This window comes from Equus quagga, chromosome 18 (assembly GCF_021613505.1).
Source record: "Equus quagga isolate Etosha38 chromosome 18, UCLA_HA_Equagga_1.0, whole genome shotgun sequence".
NCBI classification, from domain to species: Eukaryota; Metazoa; Chordata; class Mammalia; order Perissodactyla; family Equidae; genus Equus; species Equus quagga.
The window spans coordinates 21,357,753-21,383,562 of NC_060284.1; the positions used below are offsets into that span (position 1 = coordinate 21,357,753).

Genomic DNA, 25,810 nt, shown 5'->3' on the forward strand with positions numbered 1-25,810 from the left:
ATAGATAGATAGATAGATAGATAGATAGATAGATAGATAGATAGATAGATGATAGATAGAGATAGACACACGTGCATATTCTAATTCATGAGTCCATGTCAATACTTCTAATTCAAATTTAACATTATAGTTTAATATTACAAGTCTCTTTACTATCAGATGTTTTAAAAGAAGAATGAACAGAAGTGGTAATGAGTTGGATGTGCAGGATAAGGAAAAGAAAAGATCAAGAATGACTCTCTAAATTCACTGCTTGAGAACCTGAGCCTAGATGGATGCTGCTGCTGCTGCTGCCATTTTATCAACATAGGAAGTAAGATGAAGGAGGAAAATTCATGGACGTGGGGTGAGAAGTGAGAAATCAATTGTATATAGTTCAGTGTTTTATTTTATTAGTTATAAAATTAAATAATCTATTTAAGAACTGACACACACAGGTGAATCAATGACAAGACAGGGATTTTACATAGGTGTAAATATGTAAGCTATATTCAAAGTACCAGTCAAGATTCATCTAACATTGGGTACTTTTCAAACACCATTAATTCTGTGAAATCTCTGTACCCCAGTACATGGATGAAGCTTGACACCTGAGTATGACTTATCAGGGCAAGAAAATCTTGCTTAAGCAAAGGAGGGAAAAAAAAATGAAGGTGAAGATCTTCCGGGAATTAAAGGAGAAACCTTAAAACAACTCTGGATTTAAAACACGGTGTATTTGTTTGCTAGGGCTGCCATAACGAAATACTGCAGACGGGGTGGCTTAAACAAGAAAAGATTGATTTTTCTCACAGTTCTGGAGGCTAGAAGTCTAAGATCAAGGTGTTGGCAGGGTTGGTCTCTTCTGAGACCTCTCTCCTTGGCTTGCTGATGGCCACCTTCTCACTGTGTCCTCACCTGGTCATCCCTCTGTCTATGTTGTCTGTGTTCTAATCTCCTCTTCTTATAAGGAACCAGTCATGTTGGATTAGGGCTCACCCTTATGACCTCATTTTACCTTACTTACCTCTTTAAAGACCCTATCTCCAAATACAGTCACATTCTGAGGGACTAGGGCTTAGGACTTCAACATATGAATTTTGGGGAGCCACAATTCACCCCACAACACATGGGGTAGAAAAAAGCTCTGTGATAGAATAAAGATAAATGCTCGAGAAACTTAGCATGTCTTCTTGATGGCTGGGTCTCATTTCTGACTGGACAAATACAATCTGGTCGCTTTATTACTCTACAATGGCTTGAGCAAGTTTGAGATGATGATTAAATAATGAGCCACACGCTCATCCACATTTCTATGGTCAACGATGAATATACACAGAGAAAATTAGAAACAGAAGGATATATCCACCCAGTTTCCGCCAAGATTTTCTAGGCTTTGAACTTGAGTCATTATGCTTAGCTTGCTTTCTGCCAGGAGGGTGGCATTTAATCATTGCTTTTCCCTTCCTTTTTTAGGAAAAGTAGCCTTGTGCCAACCGACTCATCTGATATGAGCCTTCACTGTCACAAATGATATGGGAGTGGCAGGTTTCATGTATCTCAGTATAGGAAAAATTAAAGAAGAGGAAATCAAGTTTTTTAAGGATGCTAGAAGACTGGCACCTTCACAAATGGGAAAAAGGCTAAGGGAAGGGCTGGTGAAAGGACTTGACTGGGGACCTGCTCAGCTAGTTAAGGACACAGTGAGGACTCCCTCTTTTGACTCCTGTCCCAGTGTTCTTTCTACTTCACCACAACTAAGTAGCTCTGTGTTTAATTTTTTTCTGTTTAAAAACATTCTTGGAAATATTGCTTACAAATGATTTGAAATGCCAAAGAACATGATGGCACAGTGGTTAAGAGCATAGACCGATCAAACAAGCCTGTGTTTGAATCTCAGCTTTATTATTTACTATGATATGGCTTCGAGCAGGCTGTCTAACTTTCTGAAACCTCAATTTCCTCAACAGTGGAACGGGCTAATAACAGCACCTACCTTAAAAAATGGCCCTGAGGAGTTTGTTATAGCATTATTTCAAAAAAGACTAGTATCAGGTACATGGTAAGTATTCAATAAATAGGTGGAGTTATTAGTCATTATAATAGCTTAAAATTTATCAGAAATCAAATTTTCCATTCTGGTTTCCTAGGTGAAATGAAGCAAAGATAAATAAATAAGTAAACAAACCCAGAAACATCATTAGTTAGACCTCTTTCCATTTCACAGCCAAGAGGATGTTTATTACAGTGTCCCAGGATCTAACAGTTGAGCACAAGGGCAAAAAACAAGCTTAACAATTGCGTCAAAAAGTGTCACAAACCTAAAGATAAAAAATCACAGCCTAAGGGGAAAATCAACATCTCCGAGGGAGTAGAGTAAGAGAAAAGGAAGTTCTGAAACAAAAGAAAGAGCCTGGGGGAAAAATAGATGCTATCAGATCTACATGCTCAACAAAAGCATTGGTGCAAGCCAGGAGAGAGAGACCACTTTCCAGATAAGAGTGGAGTTAAGATGCCTAAGGAAAGTAAATGTTTATTTCCAGCAAGAAATACTCCTTTTCTTTCAGAGCCTGGGGTCCCTTAAGGTGACAGGGCCCTGCTGGAAAGCCTCTCATCCAAAATTAATGACATGCTATTAGTATTTTAAAGTATCTAATTGTGCACATGGGAAACGCTAGCCTCAGTTGAAGTAAAGAGCATTTTTGGATGGATGTGTAGTACAAGGGATATTTACTGAAAAGGCTATTTATTTTTGTCAGTCTTTATTACTTCAAAGGCCAAAAACAAGTAGTAAAACCAGAAGTGAAAGCACAAAGAATGATTTTATCCACAAAGCACGTAGGAAAGACGCGGCCGGGACACTTCTGGAACAAATGTCTGCAGTTTCTCCAGTTAAAATGAAGAAGGGCACTTTCAGTTATGTGGTCTCTTCAGTTCTTTGCTTGCCTGAAATGGTCACCAGTGACCCAGATCCATCCATACATTTTGTTTATTCTTCTCCTGCTGATTTCAGTTCTTGTCTAAGTGCTACGTTGAGAACATTCTGCAAGGCAATTTGGCAGTATTTATAAAAATGTTTAATATGATTATTCTTTGATCCAATAGTTTCACTTTTAGGAGCTTTTCCTATAGAAAGTCTAACTAAAGTGTTTGAAGATACGGATATGAGGAAATCTACTGTCCTATTGCCTGGAACACTGTAAATGAAAAACAATCTAAATTCTCATCAATATGGACTGGTTAAATAAATCATGACTTAGCCATATACATGCCCTGGAGTCAGACCACCTGAGTTTGAGTTCCCATTTCACTACAACTTATTAGTTGTGGCTACTGTAGTTATTTTCTATTGCTGCCATAACAAATTACCACAATTTTAGAGGTGTAAAACAACACAAATTTATTATCTTACAGTTCAGTAGGTCAGAAGCCCCATATGGGTCTCACTGGGCAAAAATCGATGTGTTAGCAGGGCTGGGGTTCTTCTTGTAGCATCTGGGAGAGAATTCTTTTCCTTGCTCATTCAGGTGTTAGTAGAATCCTGTTCCATGTGGTTGTAAGACTAAGGTCTTTGTTTCCTTGCTGGCTGTGTGCTGAGGGCTGCCCTTCACTCATAGGGTCCTCTTGCTGGTCCTTACACATAGACCCCTACATATCAAAACCAGCAATGGGGCGTTAAATCCTTCTCACACTGTCATCTCTCTGACCCTGCTTCCACCATCACATATCTCTCTAACCAGGCAGGAAAAGGTTCCACTTTTAAGGACTCAAATGATTAGATTGGGCCCACCCAGATAGTCTAGAATAATCTCCCCATCTCAAGCTCTAACCTTACTGTCAGCTGCAAATTCCCCTTTGGTGTGTAAGGTAATACAGTCGCACGTTCCAGGGATTTGCACGTGGACATCTTTGGTGGCCATTCTTTTACTTATCATGCCTCTCTAAACCTCAGGCTCCTCACCTCCAAAATAGCACTCTCTTCCACCTATGGTTCTTGTAAACTGCAGATGAGACAAAAACTCTTAGCACACAGTAATCACTCAGCAAATGTTAGCTATTATCATCATTGCTTGTTAGCCATTAAAAAAATGAGACAGAACCATATTACTGAGATAGAAAGAAATTCAAAAGATATATTTAAGAAAAGTAAGCTGTAGAAGAGTGTGTATAGCATAACCATCTTTTTGTAAAATAAGGAAAAAGGAAAAGAAAGATAGACATTTGTATCTGCATAGGGAAAAAAATGTCTAGATGGATACCAAGAAATTAAAATTGAGAAGGTGAGCACAGACTTGAAATTTTTTAAATAATGCATATTTTTAAATTTAAAGTGGTAGCCACATTAGGAAGATAGAGTGTTTATCTTCCAAACCAGCATGAAAACAAAAAGGAAATAAAGGAATGATTACTTATAAAATGACAAGAAAGAAGAAGAGGAAGAAAAGCACTGAAAAGCGTTGGTAAATAAATTCCGAGTAAGATGCTGGAAATAATCCCAAACATGTCAATAATCACAATAAATATGAATGGATTACATCTGTTTATTAAAATACAGAGATTCTTAGATTGGAGAAAACAATAAAATCCAGATGTGTGAAGATAGCATTTAGGTAAAATTTTTAAACAAAAACATTAACAAATATATTGATTATGGAAAGATACATATTTAGTAAAAGTATAGGAACAGAGATGGAAAGTAAAAGTGCCAATTTCAGGCTGGTGGTTGCCTCTAGGAAGAAAAGAAAGAAAATAGTGTAAGAGAAAGTTACAAAAGGGATATCAATTATATCTCTAATATTTTATTTCTTCCTAACAAAAACAAAATATTTGAAATGCAAATGACTGGATATTTGCCTTTTAAAATTCTGGTTTGTTATATTCTGTACTTTTCTGTGTACATAACAAATTTAAATTTTTTTTATTTTTATTTTTTGGTGAGGAAGATTGCCCTGAGCTAACATTTGTGGCAATCTTCCTCTATTTTGTATGTGGGATGCCTCCACAGCATGATTTGATGAGTGGTGTGTAGGTCTGTGCCTGCGATCCAAACCTGTGAACCCTGGCTTGCCAAAGCAGAGTGCATGAACTTAATCACTAAAAAAGCCAGCCCCTAAAAAAATTTTTTTAATAACTGTACTGTAAAATCAGAAATAAAGATGATGTCTTGATGGCACATGTAATTTGAGTTCTAGAAAAAATTCTAAAATTTTAGAGGTAAACATAAAATTAGGGCAGACAGATGAAAATGTATTTCCACTATCTGTCCATCAGTTAAAGTTACCACCTATTGGACACTCACACTAGGTTAAGGATGATACTGTTTGAAAATGCTCAAAATATGTACACGAAAATGTTTAAGAAGACTCGAGCAGAAACATGCATGCAAACCTAACACAGTTCACAAACATCAAGAAACAAAGAAGCAATTGGAATAGTGATTAAATTTCTCAGAGAAATTTAATTTTGAGCCAGATTCTGAAGGAGGAGAGGTTCCTGGATTTCTAAGAGGGAAGAACTCAGGCAAGAAAATGGACTGTGCCAAGGCACAAAGAAGGGACCTCATCAACAGAATGCAGGGGACAGTAGTAGATTAAGGTGGTTGGAGGAGAATTTCCTTCCTGAAATATTGAAGAGCTATGAAAACAAATATAGGTGTTTACAAGGACATAAGCACAGAAAAATGTCAATACACAATTAAATAGAAGATTTAGGCTACCAGGAGAATAGATCTGACATCACAGGTTTACATTGATCATTGACAATCAAATTCTTTCCTTTATATTTGCTGGCTCCAATGGAGCCACAGTACAAATATAAAGCATAAAGAAGATATTTATGAACTGCTTTGAAAGAAAGAGGAGAAATGCTGATGGAGAACCATGAGTGAGCCTCAGTTCATGCTCCATTGGAAGTGTTAGAATTCTCTCTCTAGGGTTAGATACAACTATTTAATAGATTAACGCAGACAAACATCCTCCCCCCAAAGAGGAAAATCTATTTTGAAAATACCCCACTTAATGCCATCAAGATATTCTAATGTTAGGCTAAATTCATCTTTCTGCTTTCAAATTAATTTGAGTGAGGGGCTGGCCCAGTAGTGTAGTGGTGAAGTTCGTGCACTCCACTTTAGTGGCCCAGGATTCGCAGGTTTGAATCTCGTGCAAGGACCCAGCATAGCTTGTCGAGCCATGCTGGGGTGGCATCCAACATAAAATAGAGGAAGATTGGCACAGGTGTTAGCTCAGCAGCAATCTTCCTCACATACACACAAAAAACAAATTAATTTGAGTGAAAGGCTCAACCTAAGTTATACTGGGAGGATGTAAGCGGCCATGACACTAACTGGAAACTTGAATCGATCCAGATCTTGTGGCTTACAGCACAGAAAGTGCCCTGTGATCCACCTGGTCAATCACCAGGTCCAGCTGCCTCTGGATCCTCATCAGCTTCCCTGTGGTCTCCCCAAGAAACAACTACCAGAGTGAACTCATGCTCTCTCTCTCTACAGGCCAATCTGAACAAAGCCTCGCCGTGCTTAAAGGCTTCCCCAGTGGTCCTTGCAGTGCAGTTCCCTCACACTGATGTGTCTCTGTGAGTTGTGAAGTGCGTCACAGGTCACATGTTACTGATAATTAAGCCCCAAAGATTTCAACAACCCAGTTTTCTCAGCCCTGTGTCTAGAATGCCTTCTCCCCCATCGCTCAGTGACTGGCTTTGCTTCCTGGCAAGCTCCTGCTCCCGCTCATCTCCGCTCAGTTGCTCTCTCCTCTGTGAATCCATATTCCTGACTTCCCCAGCCAGCTCAGATTCTTCTCCTAAAGCCTTGCTGTACTTTGTATCGACTTCCGTGTAAGACTTGTCTTGTTTGATTGCAACTGTTTATACAACTGTCTCCCATTCCATGGTGAGCTACTTGAGGACAGAGACCACGTCTTAGCATTTTTTATATTGCCAGTAAATAGCAGCTTCTGATACATCCTAGGCACGTAGTGAATATTAATAGATTCTGAATGAATAAATTAGTACTACTACTGATATGGGGCTAAGAGATTCCCCAGTCAATTAGATCAACATTTTTTCCCATTCTTGCTATATGTGACAGCAGGGAAAACCTTTCTCTCTAATTATGTCAAATAACACTGTTCCATGAAGTCTCTGCATTTTGAGAGTAAAGGTGGAAGGAATTGTTTTTCCTTTATAAAATTAAAGGCTTCAATTATTGGCAAAGAGAAGATGCTATATTCATTAGAGGAAAGAGTGGTCTGGTAATTCTTTCTATGTTCCTGTAACTAATTACAGATAAGTAATTTTTAAAAAATTAGTGCCCATAAAAATCGACCTCAAACCAATAAGGATGATGAGTTGAATCATAAAAATTCCATGCTATTTACATTTCCTCACACACACTCAGTGCATTTATTCTAAATGGAAAAGGACAAATATTGGGATAAAAACATTTAAACTACAGAAACAAGAAACTCCAAATGCTTATCCTGCCTAAAGGGCAGAATTTAATTCTGTGCTAAACTACTGTATGTGGGATTAAGAGGCGTGGTTAACCAAACATTTGAGAACAAGTAATTACCGCTGAATCGCTCTATCACATATTTGTCTCACACATAATTTACACAACAAGCCCACAGAGGGGAAGGATAAAATGCTGTTTGAAACATTTTTTTCTAGCCGCAAATTTTTCAGGATTACTTTTTTCCCTCCTCATCAAAGATTATTTATTCCTATGGTCTGGGGTTGGATAACGGTGGGATATTTTCTCTCTGCTATATAGAGACAAAGAAATAACATCTTCAACCTGTTATTCTTGGCTGTGTCCTTCTAGCCCGTCTCAGGCATCTGAATGTGGAGGTGCACAGCCCTTGTAGTTGGTTTATGTAATACTTTCAGAGTGGAGGGGATATGCAAGGGAACATTTTTATTTATTCATTTATATTTTCATTCAATAAACATTTATGAGACGTCTATGCACCCAGAATTGTGCTGGGCTCTCAGGATATCAGTGAGCAAGACAGGGTCCCCACTCTTGATGAGCTCACAGTCTAGTATCAGAGACAATTAAACCACCAATTACAATGTGGAACAATAAGCCGCCGAGACAGGAAGAAACACAGGGGGTTGTAGGGATCTGACACCTGTCTGGGAGGGTCAGGGACAGCTTCCAGCAAGATGGGCCATCTAAGTTGCATCACACATGACCTGTAGGGCCCAGACAATTGAAGGAGGGTCGGGAAGTGGAAAATTCAAAGCTGAGGGAAGAGTTGGAAGAGATCAGAGTATGAGCGGGAAAGTGGTAGTAGACGAGGCAGGGTGGTGCTTACTAATGGAGCGGAGCAGATATTTACAAAGATATAGAGTCTGAGCATCTGAATAAAAATTTCCTCTGCTCACAGCCCAGCACCAGCTTCTTCGGCCCTCCGCCCCCTCTCTAGCTGGGATACCTGCAATAAAGAGGACAGTTGAGAGCTCGAGTATATTTGAGAGAGACGTGAAGCCTCTGGACAGCAGCATCTTGGCTGGACTGGTCTGGCATTTGCTCTCATTTTAGCATTTTGCATGAAGCAGGGTGATAGGTGCCATCAAACTATAACTTGTCTGCATGTCCAGACCAGCTCTGGCTGTAATTCAGTATTTGGCAAGAGGCTGACCTGGGGCGAGGGATTTAACCACATTGTGCCTTCGTGCCTTGACTTTAGAATGGATTGCAGTGAGAATTAAATAAGTGAGTATATGTAAAGTGCTTAGAACAGAGCCTGGCCCAAAACAAATGCCCAATTAATATTAGACATATTTATTTTACTCCTCATATGGGAAATGCCGATGAAGCTTAGTTGGCCAGTTATTTAAAGAAACAGCACACCATTTACAGGAACTGAGCTCAGGAGTAAAGTTGTCGTTAATATCTTTAGCCCTAACAGAAGATTAAGACAGGTAACCCTGTGAACACAAAGGTTGAATTTTGGCGGCCATTCAAAAAAGTTACAATGAAGTTTTTTGTTTACGTCCATTCATTGAACACTGACTACCCTCACATTTTTGAGTGTCTACTGAATGTCAGCATGAGGGGTATAAAGATACCTGAGATGGACTGACAATCTGTTATTCGTTCAATACATGCTTCCCAAGTACCCAGAAAGTACAAAGTCAATGCTGAGGATGGAATGATGCATTAGACCCTCCAGCAGAAGATGACACAGGCTACAAAGAGGCAGGGACAATAATAATGAACGCTTTCTTTATACCAGGCTCTGTGCTAAGTGGCTTACCTGGAATATCTCAAAGTACTGTGGGAGTCGAAAGGATGGAGACGTGGTTCCCCTCTGGGGTGATGAGGGAAAACTTCATGGAGGTGGAGGCATCAGAACAAGATCTTAGAAAACACTTTGCTTCTGGAGCACTTTGCTCAACCCTGGTTTTACGACAGGACAGATCCAATGGTCTTTTCTAAAGATGCTTCTTGGTACAAAGACTTTTAAAGGAAATATCCAATAAAACGGGATAGTTTCTACTAAAAACTTTCATCTGACTACAAAATAGAGCCACTACCAATCTGAGTAAGAGTCCAGCTGTTGCTTAAAAATTAACAACTTCTCATTACATTATCAACACTGATAGTCATCTTGCCTGCATCACAGTTCCAGTCCCATCTCTCCCGGAATGCTCCTTCTTTTCCACGAGTCACTGGGAATCACGTTTGCAGCACACTCGAGGATCCTGCTCCCAGTTATTGGTTGTGTAATTTATTGATAAAGCAAAGCCAAATATGAGTAAGAAGGAAAGTCTAATTAGAAATGAGGCACTCAGTGTCCCAACAAGGAAAATTCCAGAGCTTCAAAAATAGAAAATCAGTGATGCATAGTTTGAGGGCTTTGTTGCTGAAGAAATAATCCCAGTATTTAATAAGACAGAAAATGGATTAAACAGATGGGGGAAAGTTATCAGTAGCAGAGAATGGGCACCTGAAGAGAAATAGAATGATTTAGAACTAAAATGACTCTAGCACACACTGAAGAATATCTATTTGTGTCCCGAAATAAATTTTACAGAAAATCTGTATGGAAAAGAATATAAAACGAGCCACGAAAACATAACAGGTTATGGGCTAATACAGAAATGCTGGAGTCACTTTTTTACTGGATTAAGTGGCCAATTTAGTTAAATAGTTGATTTGTATGACTTTATTTCTTTATTGAATTGACTACTTGAGAGAATCAATCAAAAAAATAACTTCTAGTAGAGTGTGCATGCAGCTTTATTCTGATAAACTTGACCTTAAATATACAGAAAACCTTTTTTTATAACAGAGAAACCACCCCAACGGCACATGTATCTATAGTTTCTTCTCTGCCTATACCTATCTGAACACGTTTTCAACCAGTTGACCATCTACACTTAGGTCGGCTCACAGGACCTGCATTCTGCCTTATAGGAAAAACAGCAGAATCTCAGTATGTTTAAAACTCTTTGAAAATTATAGGACCAAAAACTCAGTTTTGAGGGTCAGTGAGTTGCTGCATGATGCTTACCAGATCACTTAGCCTCCACGCTTTCTAATTATTATATTGCACGACTAAAAGAATGATTTTCACACACATGCACACACCATACTCCTGAGCACAGAGAGACAACAGACTGATCAGGAGACCCTTCCATCTGCTAGAAACAGAGAACTGGAGACAAGAGGAAAACATAGCTTCTGAGTGATGGCATAACAAGTTGCTATTTATACCCCATCTTCCCCCAGTGATGTGAACCAGGGGTCATTCCCTGCCAGAGAACAATTTTAGAGAATGAGCTTCCTGGTGAGCTCACAGCTTAACACTGCTTGTATCACCATCTTGAGTCAGCAGTGGATAATGCCATGCAGAATAAACTAATTTTAGTCATCTGTGGGATCCTTGTAAACACTCCATAGTGACTGTTTTAAAAGTTGGTGTGAATTTGCTATCTCTGCTTCATTTCCTGCTCCCAGTGATCCACTAGGGGTATTTTTAGATGACAACATCCTACAGGACTTGTCTAGGTGAGTTGCTCTGTTTCAGAGCTGGCATTTGAAACTTCTCCTACAGATTCCAAAGTCAGAAGGCCTTCTGGTTAAATGAACCAGAGAGGTGACTAGCAAAGATGACAACAAAGGACACGGCAATGTAAGTGTCCTATACAGGCTAGAGGAAAAAGCGCTGCCCACATTACTCTCATTTTAGCAACACTTCCAGTGAGTCCCAGCCCACAGCTACATGGAGGGGGAGATGAGGAGAGACAAATACTTATCCCTGAAGGTAATCACATTCCCTCCAACTATTCTACTGTACATTTGGAGTGTGACATGATCCCCAGCTTCTTAATCATCTGCTCATTCTGTGAGGCACCTCTGGGCTCTGAGTCACATTTCACTGGCAGTCAATCACATGCTGAATATAGAGCTCCTCTAATTTGTTCAGTATCTCGTGGGTCACTGAGAAAGAATAGGGCCTGAGGACAAACTCCACTGGTCAGATCGCCCAGGCCCAGGTGTGCTATCACAGCCTACCACACTTGGCCAAGAACTCATATTTCATGGAGTGAGAGCTATGTGTAAGGCCTTGCACTAGGGTTTTGTGTTTCCGAGAAAGACGCTGGGTTTGGCTGTATTTATCAAGGAATGTGGAAACCGAGAGGAGAGGCTGGGTTGGGAAGAAGAGGGTAAGGAGAATTCCAGGCAAATGAAACCCCTGAGGTTGGCAGTGAATAGCCCATCAGCCAGAAAGAATGTGAAGGGATCCAGTCATATGTGAAAGAAGTTTCTTGGTTTTTGGCTTCTTCTTGAAAACCTTCAACACTAGAATGTTTGATATCAATTTGTCCTAGTCTAAAAAGAGAATTAGAGAACTTCAAAGGAAGTGTATGAGGAGCAAAGGGAGGAGGGAGGAAAGAGGCAGAATCGGAAATATTAATATGGAAAAAGAGCGAAATGGTGTGTCCTATAATTATTTTTATAAGAAAGGCAGCTAACAAGAGTTCCAGTGTAGAATTTCTATTTCTTGGATTTGTTGAAAGTAACTTTGAGACTCTTGGATTTGGGGGGCCAAGACTTTGCTATAGGAAACTTCATTTAAATGCCTCTTTCCAAAGTAAACACACATCATACCAAGATATACAACCAATGTGTAGCTTCACTGTGCAGCTGGAACACGCAGCCCCACTGATTGATTCTACCTTACCGAGAATCCCAGTGTCCTCAATTACCCTTCTAGAAGCCAGTTTGATGGACTCCCAGTTGAGTAAAGCAAGTCTTTCAGAGCAGAGGCAGCTGCCGCCGTCTGACCCATCTACTAATGAAAGGCGTGTCAGCCGTCTCTGTGAACCATGCAGGCAGTGCCCCTGCAGGATCCTAAGAAACCAACCTTTTGAGGAATGTTGTGTTAAGGAATGTCTGGAATGTTTCTAGTCCTGAGAGTTCCCGGGAAGCCTATATGGTCCATCATGAGGAATGAGCAAAGCAGTATTACAATGTTCAGCAAGGCTGATTCACGTCAGAGGGAGATCAAGGGGAAAAGTCATTAAGATGAGGGATCTTTTCTCAACCACTAAATGCAGTTTCAGAATTTCTTCCTGGATTCCAACTGCACCACACAGACCATCTACTATAGTCCCGGGCTAATGAGAGGGTAGGTGCTAAATAGGCTATAAATTTTAAACTACAAAACTAGCAGCTACCTGCAATTTTTCTCACACTGGCCTTTAGCTTAGCATGTGAATGAGTGAACACCGTGAAAATATCAGCACAGCTGCGCCTTTGATTTTATGTTATTAACAACGGTTATTCATGGAATCAGGAAGTTCTATTTCTAATTATATTTTAAAGCTTTTAAATATGTTTAAAGGTTTTTAAAATTCTATTTATAGGTTGAAGTCTGTAGGCATGTATACACGCACATATATGAATCCACTTTGCCTGAATGCCTCTTTTGTTTAGCAGAATTGTAAATTTGTTAAGGCTGAAGACTTTGCTTTAATAAAGATATTTAGCATTTATAAAATCATATTTAATGTGCAGAGTAACATGGTCATTTATGTTTTACTTTGCGTTTTGAATATTCTCCATCATAGGAGTTCTCAAACTTTGTGTCTGCATTCCACAGTGAGAAATACATTAAAAATTTTGATTCAGTACACTCAGATGTATGCACTTATACGTTATTTATATACATATATAACTATGTAAGACTGTATATATGTGTGTATATATATGTATCTGAGACAAAATTTCATGAAACAAAATCTACCCTTACAAAGTGTGATGTACTCTGGTGTTTTCTATTTTATCCTATTTCTTCATTTGGATAAAATATCAATCATGACTCAGTTTACTAATTTCCTTACTCACTAATGGGTCATGATCTGAAGTTTGGGAAATCCTGTTCTACCTGATCCTTTAAGTAATTTCATAATTCTATTAAAGGAAATAAAGTGTTGCAATGCAATAATATGGGTATCCATTTGAAATGATTCAAGGAAATAAGTGAGTGCTAAGAAAAGGACTCTGTATCTTTCACTTAAGCTAATTATGATCATTATTATGATGTTATCACATTCTGGAGAACATTAACTTTTTGAAAATGAGAATAGTCATGTTACTCTTCTTCTTTTTAGACAGCATTTTTCACAACCTTTCAAACTTAAAAATTAAGCTGCCTCTTTTCCTTAGTCTTTCCACCACCCCTCCACCAACTTTTTTAAAGAAAAGATAATGATATTTAATAGAACACAAAATTAAGACTAAAAGTCTGGTTTTACCATAACAGACTTCTCCTAGATTGCCTCAGGATTATAAAAAGGCCATACACAGCATGAGGATAAACAAAGAATCAGGCTCTGGGCGCTCAATGATTCCTTAGAAGTGATCTGTAAATGTGACTTTTGAAGATAAGATCAGACATTAATTACCAAGAAAGGGTAATTATTTAAAAAAATTCGTGGTGACACCATCTGTGAAAATGGAGGTTCATTCCGTAGTGTGAATACTGATTCCCTAATTCAGAGGTCCTCTACTTGTCGATAAAATTGATGGGCTGGGCAGAACTCAGCAAGTTGAAGACGCTGAGGGAACTATTTCTGAAATAGACGGTGTATTCCACCTTAACACATCTGGTTTGTAAATTTAGATTTTTGCCTACTGAGTGAATTAAAATGGGCCCTACTTAGACCTTTTCTGCCCACAGAGTTCACAAATTGGTGTTGAGAGATAGGTATTTTAAAAACACAAATACCACAAATAGCACCACGTGGATTTCCTGGACAGCAAGACAGACAGACTCTTCTGATAAGAATGACCTTTTGAGAATTGCCTCACTGGACTGGCCCCTCCTCAGTAGCAGGTTGGGTGGAAACACTGTACAAATAACTTCCCCACCCAGAGCAGGAAATTTTGACTACACAGCTCTCAACATGCCCTTCTATCCCCCACCCCACTCGGTTCTGCACAGGCCTCCCCTGACTCTCCCACCACAGTGCTCACCACACCCAGCTGTGCCTGTTGACTTCTGCCTCCCTCACTAGGCTAGACTCTAAGCTGGAGGGGGCAGGCAGGGTGTCTATCCTGTCCAGTGTTGCATCCCCAAACCAGCATGGTGAACTGGGCACATTTTTTGGGCACTCCATAACAATGTGTTGAGGGAAAGAATAGATGAGCGAATGAATTTTAAATTAATCACCCACCTGCAGCCCCCCTTCAAGAGTCAGCCTTCTCCGTACATCCAGCTTAGCAAGAGGCAAGTTCCAAGCACTCTTCAGGGGAACCCCTCCCTGCAAAAGTCAACAGGGAGCCTCCAGCCAGCGTCCGATTACAGCTACAGCCCATGGGAGCAGCCCTAGGAGTCTCAGAGGGGGTGGAAGCTGCTGATCCAGGCATCTGGAAAATCCAGAAGCAGCAGAGGTGGTGACATCCAGGGTCTGATAGAAAAATTTAGACATCATTTTTGCCTTCTCTTCCTCCAAACTTTTTGCAGCAAGTACTTCACTGCTAAAATGAGAGAAAGGAAGGAAATATTTTACAGGTAAATTGCTATGGACAGCATTGCCCGAGGTATATAATAAGCTTTCCATAAATATTTGTTCAATGAATGAACAAAGAGGGAGAATCCAGTCCCTATACACTAATTGCACTGCCTCATTTCTAGAAACAAGTCGAATCGGAATCCTGCTGATAAGAAGAAAGCCTGAATGGTGTATCAGGCCTTTAGCAGCTCTTTGGGAGAACTGAGGACGCACAATTGCCCTAGGTTAGTTCTTCCAAAGTGTATTCTAATGCACTCCACAAGACATTTTATGAGGAAAGAAGAAAAGGACTGATTTAGGAAATGCTGCAAATAGTATTCCTTTCCTATAGTTTCAAAATTCATATTAAAGTATCAAATGGATATCAAACAATCTGAATGGCTCTACAGTAAAGTCATTTAACCATGTTGAATCCAGGACATTCCAAATTCATCTGACTAGTGAAATCTTATTTGAAGGTAATGCCTACTATCACAGTTAACAGTTTGGGATTAGCAGGACTACTTCTGTCCCATGACCCAGGCACTTCTAGCATCTTCCAATCTCTGACTCTTGAGGCCTGAATCCACTACCTACTTAACCCTATACGAGACACAGGGGGACCTGATAGAGGTCCATTACAACTTCTCCTCGCTGTCTCCAAACAATGGGAAAAAGGCAGAAGCTCAGGATACTCTACATGTCAGTACCCAAGCTGCTTTCTACTGATTCTATATTCAGTTCATTCATGTCTCACAATGCCACCAACCCAGCATTTATGGCTTCTAGTGAATAATAATAATAGACACTGGAGAATAAGAATACCTGCCATTTATTGTATAGCTACCACATACTTTCCATACTGTATTATGCTTTACCTTTTCAATACCTCTTGTGTACCTTACATTGCTCACGATGAGCCGAGGAAGTAGGTATTTTTGCCCCCATTTTATAGATAATCTTTAGTGCCTCAAAGATGTTAAGTTCTGGATATAGAAAAAGTGGTACTCCGAGGGAAGTTTAACTACCTTAAGAAACAAGAAAAATGTCAAATAAACAATATACCATTATTCCTAAAGGAACTAGAAAAAGAAGAAAAAATAAAGCGTAAAATCAGTAGAAGGAAGGAAATAAAAATCAGAGTGGAAATAAATGAAAGAGACTAAAAAGATAATAGAAGAGACTAATGAAACTAAGAGCTGGTTCTTTGAAAGGATAAACAAAATTGACAAATCTTTAGCTAGACTCACTAAGAAAAAAAGAGAAAAGATTCAAATAAATAAAATCAGAAATGAAAGAGGAGAAATTACAATGGATACCACAGAAATACAAAGGATTATAAGAGAATACTGTGAAAGGCTATACACCAACAAATTGGATAATCGAGAAAAAATAGATAAATTCTTAGAATTACACAACCTTCCAAAATTGAATCAAGAAGAAATAGAGAATCTGAATAGACTGATCACTAGTAAGGAGATCAAAACAGTAATCAAAAACCTCCCCAAAAACAAAAGCCCAGGACCAGATGGCTTCCCTGGTAAATTCTATCAAACATTCAAAGATGACTTAACACGTAAGCTTTTCAAACTTTTCAAAAAAACTGAAGAGAAGGGGACACTTTCTAACCCATTCTATAAGGCCAATATTACCATGATAACAAAACCAGACAAGGACAACACAAAAAAAGAAAATTACAGGCCAATATCACTGATGAATATAGATGCAGAAATCCTCAACAAAATACTACCAAACCAAATACAACAATACATTAAAAGCATCATACACCACAATCAATGGGGATTTATTTCAGGGAGGCAAGGATGGTTCAACACTCACAAATCAATCATGTGATACGCCACATTCACAAAAGAAAGAATAAAAATCACATGATCATCTCAACAGATGCAGAGAAAGCATTTGACAAGATTCAGCATCCATTTATGATAAAAACTCAATAAAATGGGTATAGAAGGAAAGTACCTCAACATAACAAAGGCCATATATCACAAACCCACAGCTAACTTCATATTCACTGGTGAAAAACTGAAAGCTATCTCTCTAAGAACAGGACCAAGACAAGGATGCCCACTTTCACCACTCTTATACAACATAGTATTAGAAGTCCTAGTCAGAGTAGTCAGGCAAGAAAAAGAAATAAAACTATCCAAATTGGAAAAGGAGATGTAAAACGGTCACTGCTTGCAGATGACATGATTTTATGTACAGAAAACCCTAAAGAATCTACCAAAAAACTATTAGAAATAATAAGCAAATAGAGTAAAGTTGCAGGTTACAAAATCAACATACAAAAATCAGTTGGGTTTCTATATAGTAACAACAAAGCAGCAGAAAGACAAATCAAGAATACAATCCCATTTACGACTGCAACAAAAATAATAAAATACCTAGGAATAAATTTAACCAAGGAGGTGAAATGCCTGTACACCACACACCGTGAAACATTGTTGAAAGAAGCTGAAGAAGACACAAAGAAATGGAAAATATCCCATGCTCAGGGATTGGAAGAATGAACATAGTTGAAATGTCCATGCTCCCTAAAGCAATCTACACATTCATGCAAACCCTATCAAAGTCTCAATGACATTTTTCATGAAAATAAAACAAAGAATCCTAAAATTTACATGGAACAACAAAAGACCCCAAATTGCCAAAGGAATCCTGAGAAAAAAGAACAAAGCTGGAGGCACCACAGTCCCTGATTTCAAAATATACTACAAAGCTATAGTAATCAAAACAGCCTGGTATTGGCAGAAAAACAAACAGAGATCAAGGGTACGGAATCAAGAGCCCAGAAATAAACCCATACATCTATGGACAGCTAATTTTTGACAAGGGAGCCAAGAACATACAATGGAGAAAGGAAAGTCTTTTCAATAAGTGGTTTTGGGAAAATTGGACAGCCACATGCAAAAAAATGAAAATAGACCATTATCTTACACCATACACAAAAACTAACTCAAAATGGATTAGACTTGAATGTAAGACCTGAAACCATAAAAATCCTAGAAGAAAACATAGGCGGTACACTCTTTGATATCAGTCTTAACAATATCTTTTTGAATACCATGTCTACTAAGGCAAGTCAAACAAAAGAAAAAAGAAACAAATGGGACTACATGAAACTAAAAAGCTTCTGCATGGCAAAGTAAATCACCAACAAAATGAAAAGACAATCTATCAATTGAGAGAAGATATTTGCAAATCAAATATTCAATAAGGGGTTAATATTCAAAATATATAAAGAACTCATACAACTCAACAACAATAAAAACCAAACAGACCCAATTAAAAAATGGGCAGAGGATCTGAACAGACATTTTCCCAAAGAAGAGATACAGATAGCCAACAGGCACATGAAAATATATTTAACATCACTAATTATTAGGGAAATGCAAATCAAAATCGCAACGAGATATTACCTCATGCCCATCAGAATGGCTGTTACTAAAAAGACAAGAAATAACAAGTGTTGGTGAGGATATAGCAAATAGGGAACCTCATACACTGCTGGTGGGAATGTAAACTGGTGTACCCACTATGGAAAACATTATGGAGATTTCTCAAAAAATTAAAAATAGAACTACCATACCATCCAGCTATTCCGCTTCTGGCATTTATCCAAAGAACACAAAAACCCTAATTCAAAAAGATGTATGCATCGCTATGTTCATTGCAGCATTGTTCACAATAGCCAAGACTTGGAAACAACCAAAGTGCCCATGAACAAATGAACAAATGAATACATAAAGAAGATATGGTGTATACATATATATATAGAGAGACACACACACACACACACACACACACACACACACACACACACACACAATGGAATACTACTCAGCCATAAAAAAGATGAAGTCTTGCCACTTGTGACAACATGGACGGAACTTGAGAGTATTATGTTCAGCGAAATAAGTCAGACAGAGAAAGCCAAATACCAGATGATTTCACTCATATGTGGAAGATAAAAAACCGACAACAAACAAACACATAGATACAGAGAAAAAATTGGTGGTTACTAGAGGGGGAGAAGGGAAGGGGGGGCAAAAGGAGTAAAAGGGCACATTTATAAAAAAAAAGATGTTAAGTTTTGTGGGATCTAATGACACCATTTCTTATGCTCCCTCAACCACATTAATAAGAGTTGACACTTATGTAGTATTTACTACGATCCAGGCACCAAGTTTTCACTCATTTAACTCATAACAAACCAATGAAGGTACTATTACCATCCCCATTCTCCAACTGGGGAAACAGGCTGAAGAAGTTAGCCAATCTGCCTAAGGTCCCACAGCTAGAAACTGGCAGGGCTGGAATCCAGACTGAGGCTGACGATTTTTATTGGTTCTATAATAAAGAAAGCCATTTAACCACATTTGACCCAGGCCTTTCCAAACTTGTTTGACTGGGGAATCATTACTTGCAGGTCCTGCCTACTATTACAGTTAACAACGTGGGAGAACACGGTTTGGGAATCACAGGCCAAACTCCGTCCCCTTAATCCAAGTACCTCCAGCCTCTCACAATCCCTTCTATGCCCTTTACCACGATGCTCTACCCGCTCTCTTAGGGACCCTGTAGAATCCGTTTGCTGCCCATGTTTCACTAACCACGTCTCCTGGCTACAGAAGCCAGATGTCAAAAACTGTCCATCTGCAATTTTGATTCTCTCTAAAAGCCTTATAACGTAACCAAATCAGTGTAGCACGTTCGTAAAAGTTAATGTATAATAAATTATTTTAGAATATAAAGTGACTTTTACCTCCAATATCCATATAGAGAAAAACAATCTTTTGTGCTTTGAGCAACTAAAAAATACTAAAACCCTAGAGGTCTCCAGCATTGTGAAGTTACAAATTGCAGTGTGAATATCAAGTAACTCTACGAAGGTTGTGTAAAAGAACCGAGTTCAACATGTCACCTGCAGTCTCACTATTATTGTGACGGATAAAATCTAACATGTATTGGGTGTTTATCATGGGCCAGGTACTCTGCCATGTGCTTTCCAAAAGCTATCTTATTTCACAACATCTTTATGAGATCCATACTGTTGTCACGCCCATTCTACAGAAGCAAAACCCAAGGCATTAGTTGTTTAAGTAACTTGCCCAAGATCACACAGTTACCTAGCAAGTGGTAAAGCCCAGAAACGAAGGGGAGAACCTGGTTTTTAAATGTCCCCAGCCATTTTAGATGCTACCCCTGGGGTGCACAGAGCAAAGCCAAGTTTGAGCCCCCAGGATCTAACAAAGTGATCATTTGCTTTTTGCAAGCCCCACATTAAAAGGTACATGACATCCACCAAATGGTTACCCTTGGGGAACCTTCAAAATATGTCAACTGGAAAAAAGATGCCAGAGGGGGAAACCCTAAAACCTTTCATTGCTCCAAGATGATATGTTGGTTTGGCAGATCTGGCTCATCTTAAAAGGAGGTTTTTTCGGAAGGTATAACTGAATAATATGGTATTAAAGAAACATGATTCGAGTTCTCATGCTTATAAAATCATGGTTGTCATTTCTAGGTTTGCTGAAGACTGTTTTGCAATCCCTCACTAAGTTGGAGAAAACCAATACTGTACACACTTAGGTACATTCTGCTCTTTTCTTCCCTCATCAAAGAACCTCATAGGGTTTTTAGTATTTTTAGTTACTCAAAGCACTCAAAACAAGGATTGTTTTTCTCTATATGGACATTAGAGGTAAAAGTCACTTTATATTCTAAAATAATTTGTCTTACACTAACCTTCACAAACATGCCACATTGATTGGATTACTTTATAAGGCTTTAGAGAGAATCAAGACTGCATTAAGAAAGTGATGAAAAATTTAAAATAACTGGAGACTTGAGCAGTTTATGGTTTTCTTAAAGACAACTACAGGTGTATTTTCAAGGAGGTAAAAGAGATGAAAACAAAAGGTAAAAATGATCATCTAATGAGGCACAGAGGCAGCCTTGCGAAGTTGCTCCTAAAGAAAATCTCGAAATCAAAAACTGTAGAATAAATAATCCTGGGAGGAGATAGAGCATGAGGTTAAAAAAAAGGCTCAGAGTGGGGCTGGCCCAGTGGCCTGGTGGTTAAGTTCAGCATGTTCTGCTTTGACAGCCCTGGTTCAGTTCCCGGGTGCAGACCCACACCACACGTCAGTGGCCACACTGTGGCGGTGACCAACGTACAAAATAGAGGAAGATTGGCAACAGATGTTAGCTCAGGGTGAATCTTACTCAGCAAAAAAAAAAGTAAAGAAAAGGCTCAGAGGCCTATAGCCTGAGTTCATTAGGTGTGTGACCTTGTACAAGAGAACTATCTTCCCCATACTTAGTTCCTTCCTATTTAAATGAGGTTGTGAACAAGACCTACCTCCTAAGTTTGCTTGCTGTGAAAATTAAATAAGATAATTTATAAAAAGCCCTTAGCACAATGTCCAGGAAGCGCTCAATAACTATTAGCTATTAAAAGCAGAAAGTGTCATTATTGTTGCAGCACACATGAATGGGTGTGAAGGTACTTTAAAACAAAACAAGAATAATCATAGGTTTACTGCTGTAACATAAATAATAGAATTGATACGTTGTAGGTGCTCAGTAAATATTGAATGTATGAATCAACCAATCAATGAATCAGTGAATGGAGTCACAGGAAGAAAAGCTTACTCTCAGAAAAGCTAAATTCTTTGCCTTCTTCCAGCCCCTTCATCCCCTCTAATATATTCATCAGAGAGAAGTTATCCACCATAATTCAGAATAGTCTTTCTATATTCCTCATGCAGCATCTCAGTTCAGTGCAGTCGATTTTAAACTTTTTCCAAAACTAGATTAATATATACACAAGTGCACAATGAACTTATAAACAAAAACTCTAAGTGATCACAACATCATGATAGGAGAAAAAGAGGTTCAAAGATGAAGTTATATTGAACTTTTATTTCTTTAACTTTTTTAAAAATGACTTTTATTTCTGTCTAAATAGTGTGATTTAAAATGTATGAATGTTGTGTGAAAAATATACTATATATATTTTTCTTTATTATTTTTTTTCGCAAAAAGACAATTATAAAAGAAAAGGCAGTGTGTTGAGCTAGGAAGTGGGAAGGAAAAGCAGAGATATTGGTTGTTTTCCTGCCGCTAGGAGAGATATCATTATTTTACGTTCCTTCAATTCAGTCACGTACCTTCAGAAATTGCTTTTGGCCTCTTTCCAATTCTGAACCATGAGCGAAATCACAAACACATTCGACAACAATATGTTCCTCTTGCGTAAATGTCTCTTCTAGGCCACATACATAATTAAAATCCTGTTGACTCAGGAATAATGTCTCAGAACTGAATGTCCAAACTCTGTAACTTTGCTTCCTTTTCTAACCAGACAGCACTGCTGCCAAGAGCTTCTGGGCCCTCTGCCTCTTTTCTCCATGTATAATTATTATACATTATATAGCATATACTTGATTTGCCAAAGCCTGCCAGAAAAGGTTCCTGTGACTACTTATTTGAACTTGTTGTGTATACACGTGATGAAAAACATGGTGAATCAAAGCAAAAGAAAAAGAAGGGGTGGGGTGGGACTGCATGTGCTTAGCAACTCTTTTTTTTCCATGGAAATGAGATGAAAGACTTAAGGCCAAGCAAAAAAAAAACAAAAACAAACACACACACACACATGTATATGTATTGCTTTAAAAAGCAGAATTCACTTAAGGTGAAAGAATATTTTAAAAATTAATGATGCCATATTATAACACAAATTCTTGGTTTCCAATATTTGAGATGAGGAAATAGACCTTAAAAGGTCTTCAAAATGTATATGAGGCATAAAATAAAGCACTTTGGCTTTCCTTTACCTTTGGGCAGCACCAGATTTAAACCAGACATGAAAATCTATCCTATTTTTAAAGACCTCTAGAGAAAGAGGTTGCACAACGTTTCTTAGGAAGTTGTTCCAATATTCCTCCCACTCATAAAACTCTTACATTCTAACCTAAATCCCTCACGCTCTAGTTTCAGCCCATTTCCTTTTGCTCTGCCTAAGTAGGGCTGAAGAACAGTCGCTTACTTACCAAACCAACATTATGAGAATATTCCCAGTGCTGTGCATTTTTTTCAGCAATGGAAATTAAACACACAGCCTGCAGTTGCCTGGATCTCTTCTATTCCTCCAAAAATATTTAGATATGATATTGGCTGTTTTTCAGTTTTCTGAAAGTTCTCCATTCTTCCACAAATCTTCAGAAAGACCTGCCCATCTTTTAAAGGCTTTACTCTGTTATTTTAGTACATATCTATATAAGCTACAAGTAATTGCAGATTTTAGTTTATCTAGCTAATTTAAATACATTTTTCACCAAATAGCTTCCTACTTATGCTCAGTTTCTTGTAATTTATTCTAGAACTTATTTCAGAAAAACAGTGGTCATCAAACTTTGGTGTGCAGTGGAAAATTAGGGAAGCTCCTTAAAAATCAGATGCCCAAGTCTTGACCCCACTCAGTAAAGTATAATCTTTAGGATCCTGACATCTTTCAGTTGCTCTCATTAGGAAGTCTTAACTTGGTTTAGTTAAGAAGAGCACTTTTTAAAAAGTTATCAAGCCCATTATTAAAAATAGAAACAAATCAAACAGGAAAAACACTAAAAAAATGTCTTCTCCTTCTCTTCAGTAAAGCCCATTCTGCTTTTGCACTTAAAACTGACACATTAACAGTCAAGTATTTGGTGTTCTCCTGGACATCGACATCACAACCCTCATTAGCAGGGAAATCAAAACCAAACCAAATCTGTGCCTACAAGTTTCCCACACTAAAACTAAATGCACTGCCAACAGGCTATTGATGTATAATACATTATCACATGAAAATGAGATTATGACAAATACAAGACTACCACTGTCTGCAAGTATATAATGCATTCAACATAAGTTATGCAGTAACTCTTTCAAAATTTATGCTGGTCTCGGTGGATATGAGCTCATTTAAAGGACTCTAAAAGGCAAGGTAAAGGAAGAACTAATTAATGCATAAAACAACATGGAAATAGAAACATCAACATAGTGGGAAACGCTGAGGAGGCGTTGGAAGGTTCTCTGTGACAGGGAACAGCATCCTTTCCAGGAAATTTTAAGGTGAAGTGGGTTAGGTCTGTGCTTAGATCCTAAACCATATGGTATTATTATTATTAGTGTTGGATTGCCATAAAAGGGGAACTCCGGGGGCCTGCCTCAATGATTTGCCCAGGTGGGCTTGATTTCATTTCTTTCTCTGACATTCTTAAGCATCAGTGTTGGATGTACCGAGGCAGTTGGAGCTACCTCAGATAGTCTGTGCTCTGCATTTTCCCACAAGTACACAGGCAAAAGGGAAAAGCAAACAAAACAGCACACTCAAAGCTGCTAAAGCAACCACAGAAATGCAGGTCAAAACGAAAGAGTTCAGAAATTGCTGCCAAAGGAAAAAAGTCAAAGTGACAAAAAGATGGCAGCCAAATGCCAAGAAATATTCAAGGACAACTCAGGTGGGCCAAGAAAGGTATCTCTTGGGATGAGAATTTTCAAGATCTATTCTCTTAGCACCTTTCAAATGTACAATACAGTACAGTGAGACACTGCATTACACCATTCTGGTCAATGATGAAAGCGTACACAATGCTGGTCCCATAAATTAATACCATATAGCCTAGGTGTGTAGATATGTAGTAGGCTAGACCATCTAGGTTTGTGTGAGTACACTCTATGATGTTCGCACAACGACGAAATCGCCTAATGATGCATTTCTCAGAATGTATCTCCATCAAGTGACTATGACTGTATTATTAATTAAAGTCACCATGCTGTATATTATATACGTAAATATTGAATCATTATGTTGTACACCTGAAACTAAGACAATGTTATATGTTAATTATATCTCAATATAAAAAAAAAGAGATATCTGTTCTTACCAATTTGTCCATGAATGTGTGCCCATGGGGTCAGTTATACTTGACACTGTTGACTAGCTTTTCTTTTCTTTTTGGATTCAGGATCATCGTCCTTTTCCAGTTCTTCCCCAAACTTTCAAATTCTTTTTCCTCTGGTTGCTCTGTTTTATTTTCAATGAATTGTTTACGTGGTGTTTTTCGCTACAGTTTCCATTCTTAATTCTCTTCTCTTTTCCCTCTATATTCCCTTTGTTTAAAAATCTTATCTGCATCCATGGCTTCAACTATCACCTAAATGAAGATGACTCTAAAATTACATCTGTAGCCCCATCTCTTTCCCAAAATGAAATTATAGATTTTTAAATGCCTCCTGGACATCGTCATCTGGAGTAGGATTCAATGTGTCCCAAATCAAACATATTACTTTTGCTTCCAAACTTACTGCTTCTCCCATAAAATGTTCCTGATCACCAATTCCAGTATATGTGTGTGTGTTTGTGTGTGGGGGGGTGGGCGGTTTCCTCCTGCCCCCACCACGTAATTCTCAAGACACCAACTGGATGTCCTACAATTCAAGTCAATTCTAACACTATTTACCCAGAGATAGCATCAGATTCCACTGATTAAGTGTTCAGTCCTGCAAGACTGTCCCACCCCAACTTCGGACACCAGTCCCAAGGCCAGGTTATTACCTGTGCTTCTGACCAACTTACTATAGATTGGAGATTCCCATGACCTCCTCCTTGGATTTCAGACACTAATTGCAAGTTCAGGTTGTTATCTGTACTTCTAACCAACTGGCTATAAATCAGAGGTTCCCACACCTTCTCCTTGGGTTTGATTAATTTGCTAGAGCAGCTCACAGA

General features: G+C 38.5%; 1 protein-coding gene across 1 annotated transcript in view; it reads right to left on the reverse strand.

Annotated features, from left to right (window-relative positions):
* Positions 1 to 3,578: 3,578 nt before the first annotated feature.
* The window catches only part of LOC124230090 (translation initiation factor IF-2-like), a 59,801-nt gene continuing 37,569 nt past the window's right edge, over positions 3,579 to 25,810 (reverse strand). The window contains exon 3 of the mRNA XM_046645837.1: positions 3,579 to 3,627. The gene's annotated coding sequence lies outside the window, so the exon portion shown is untranslated. The remainder of the gene's footprint in view (positions 3,628 to 25,810) is intronic.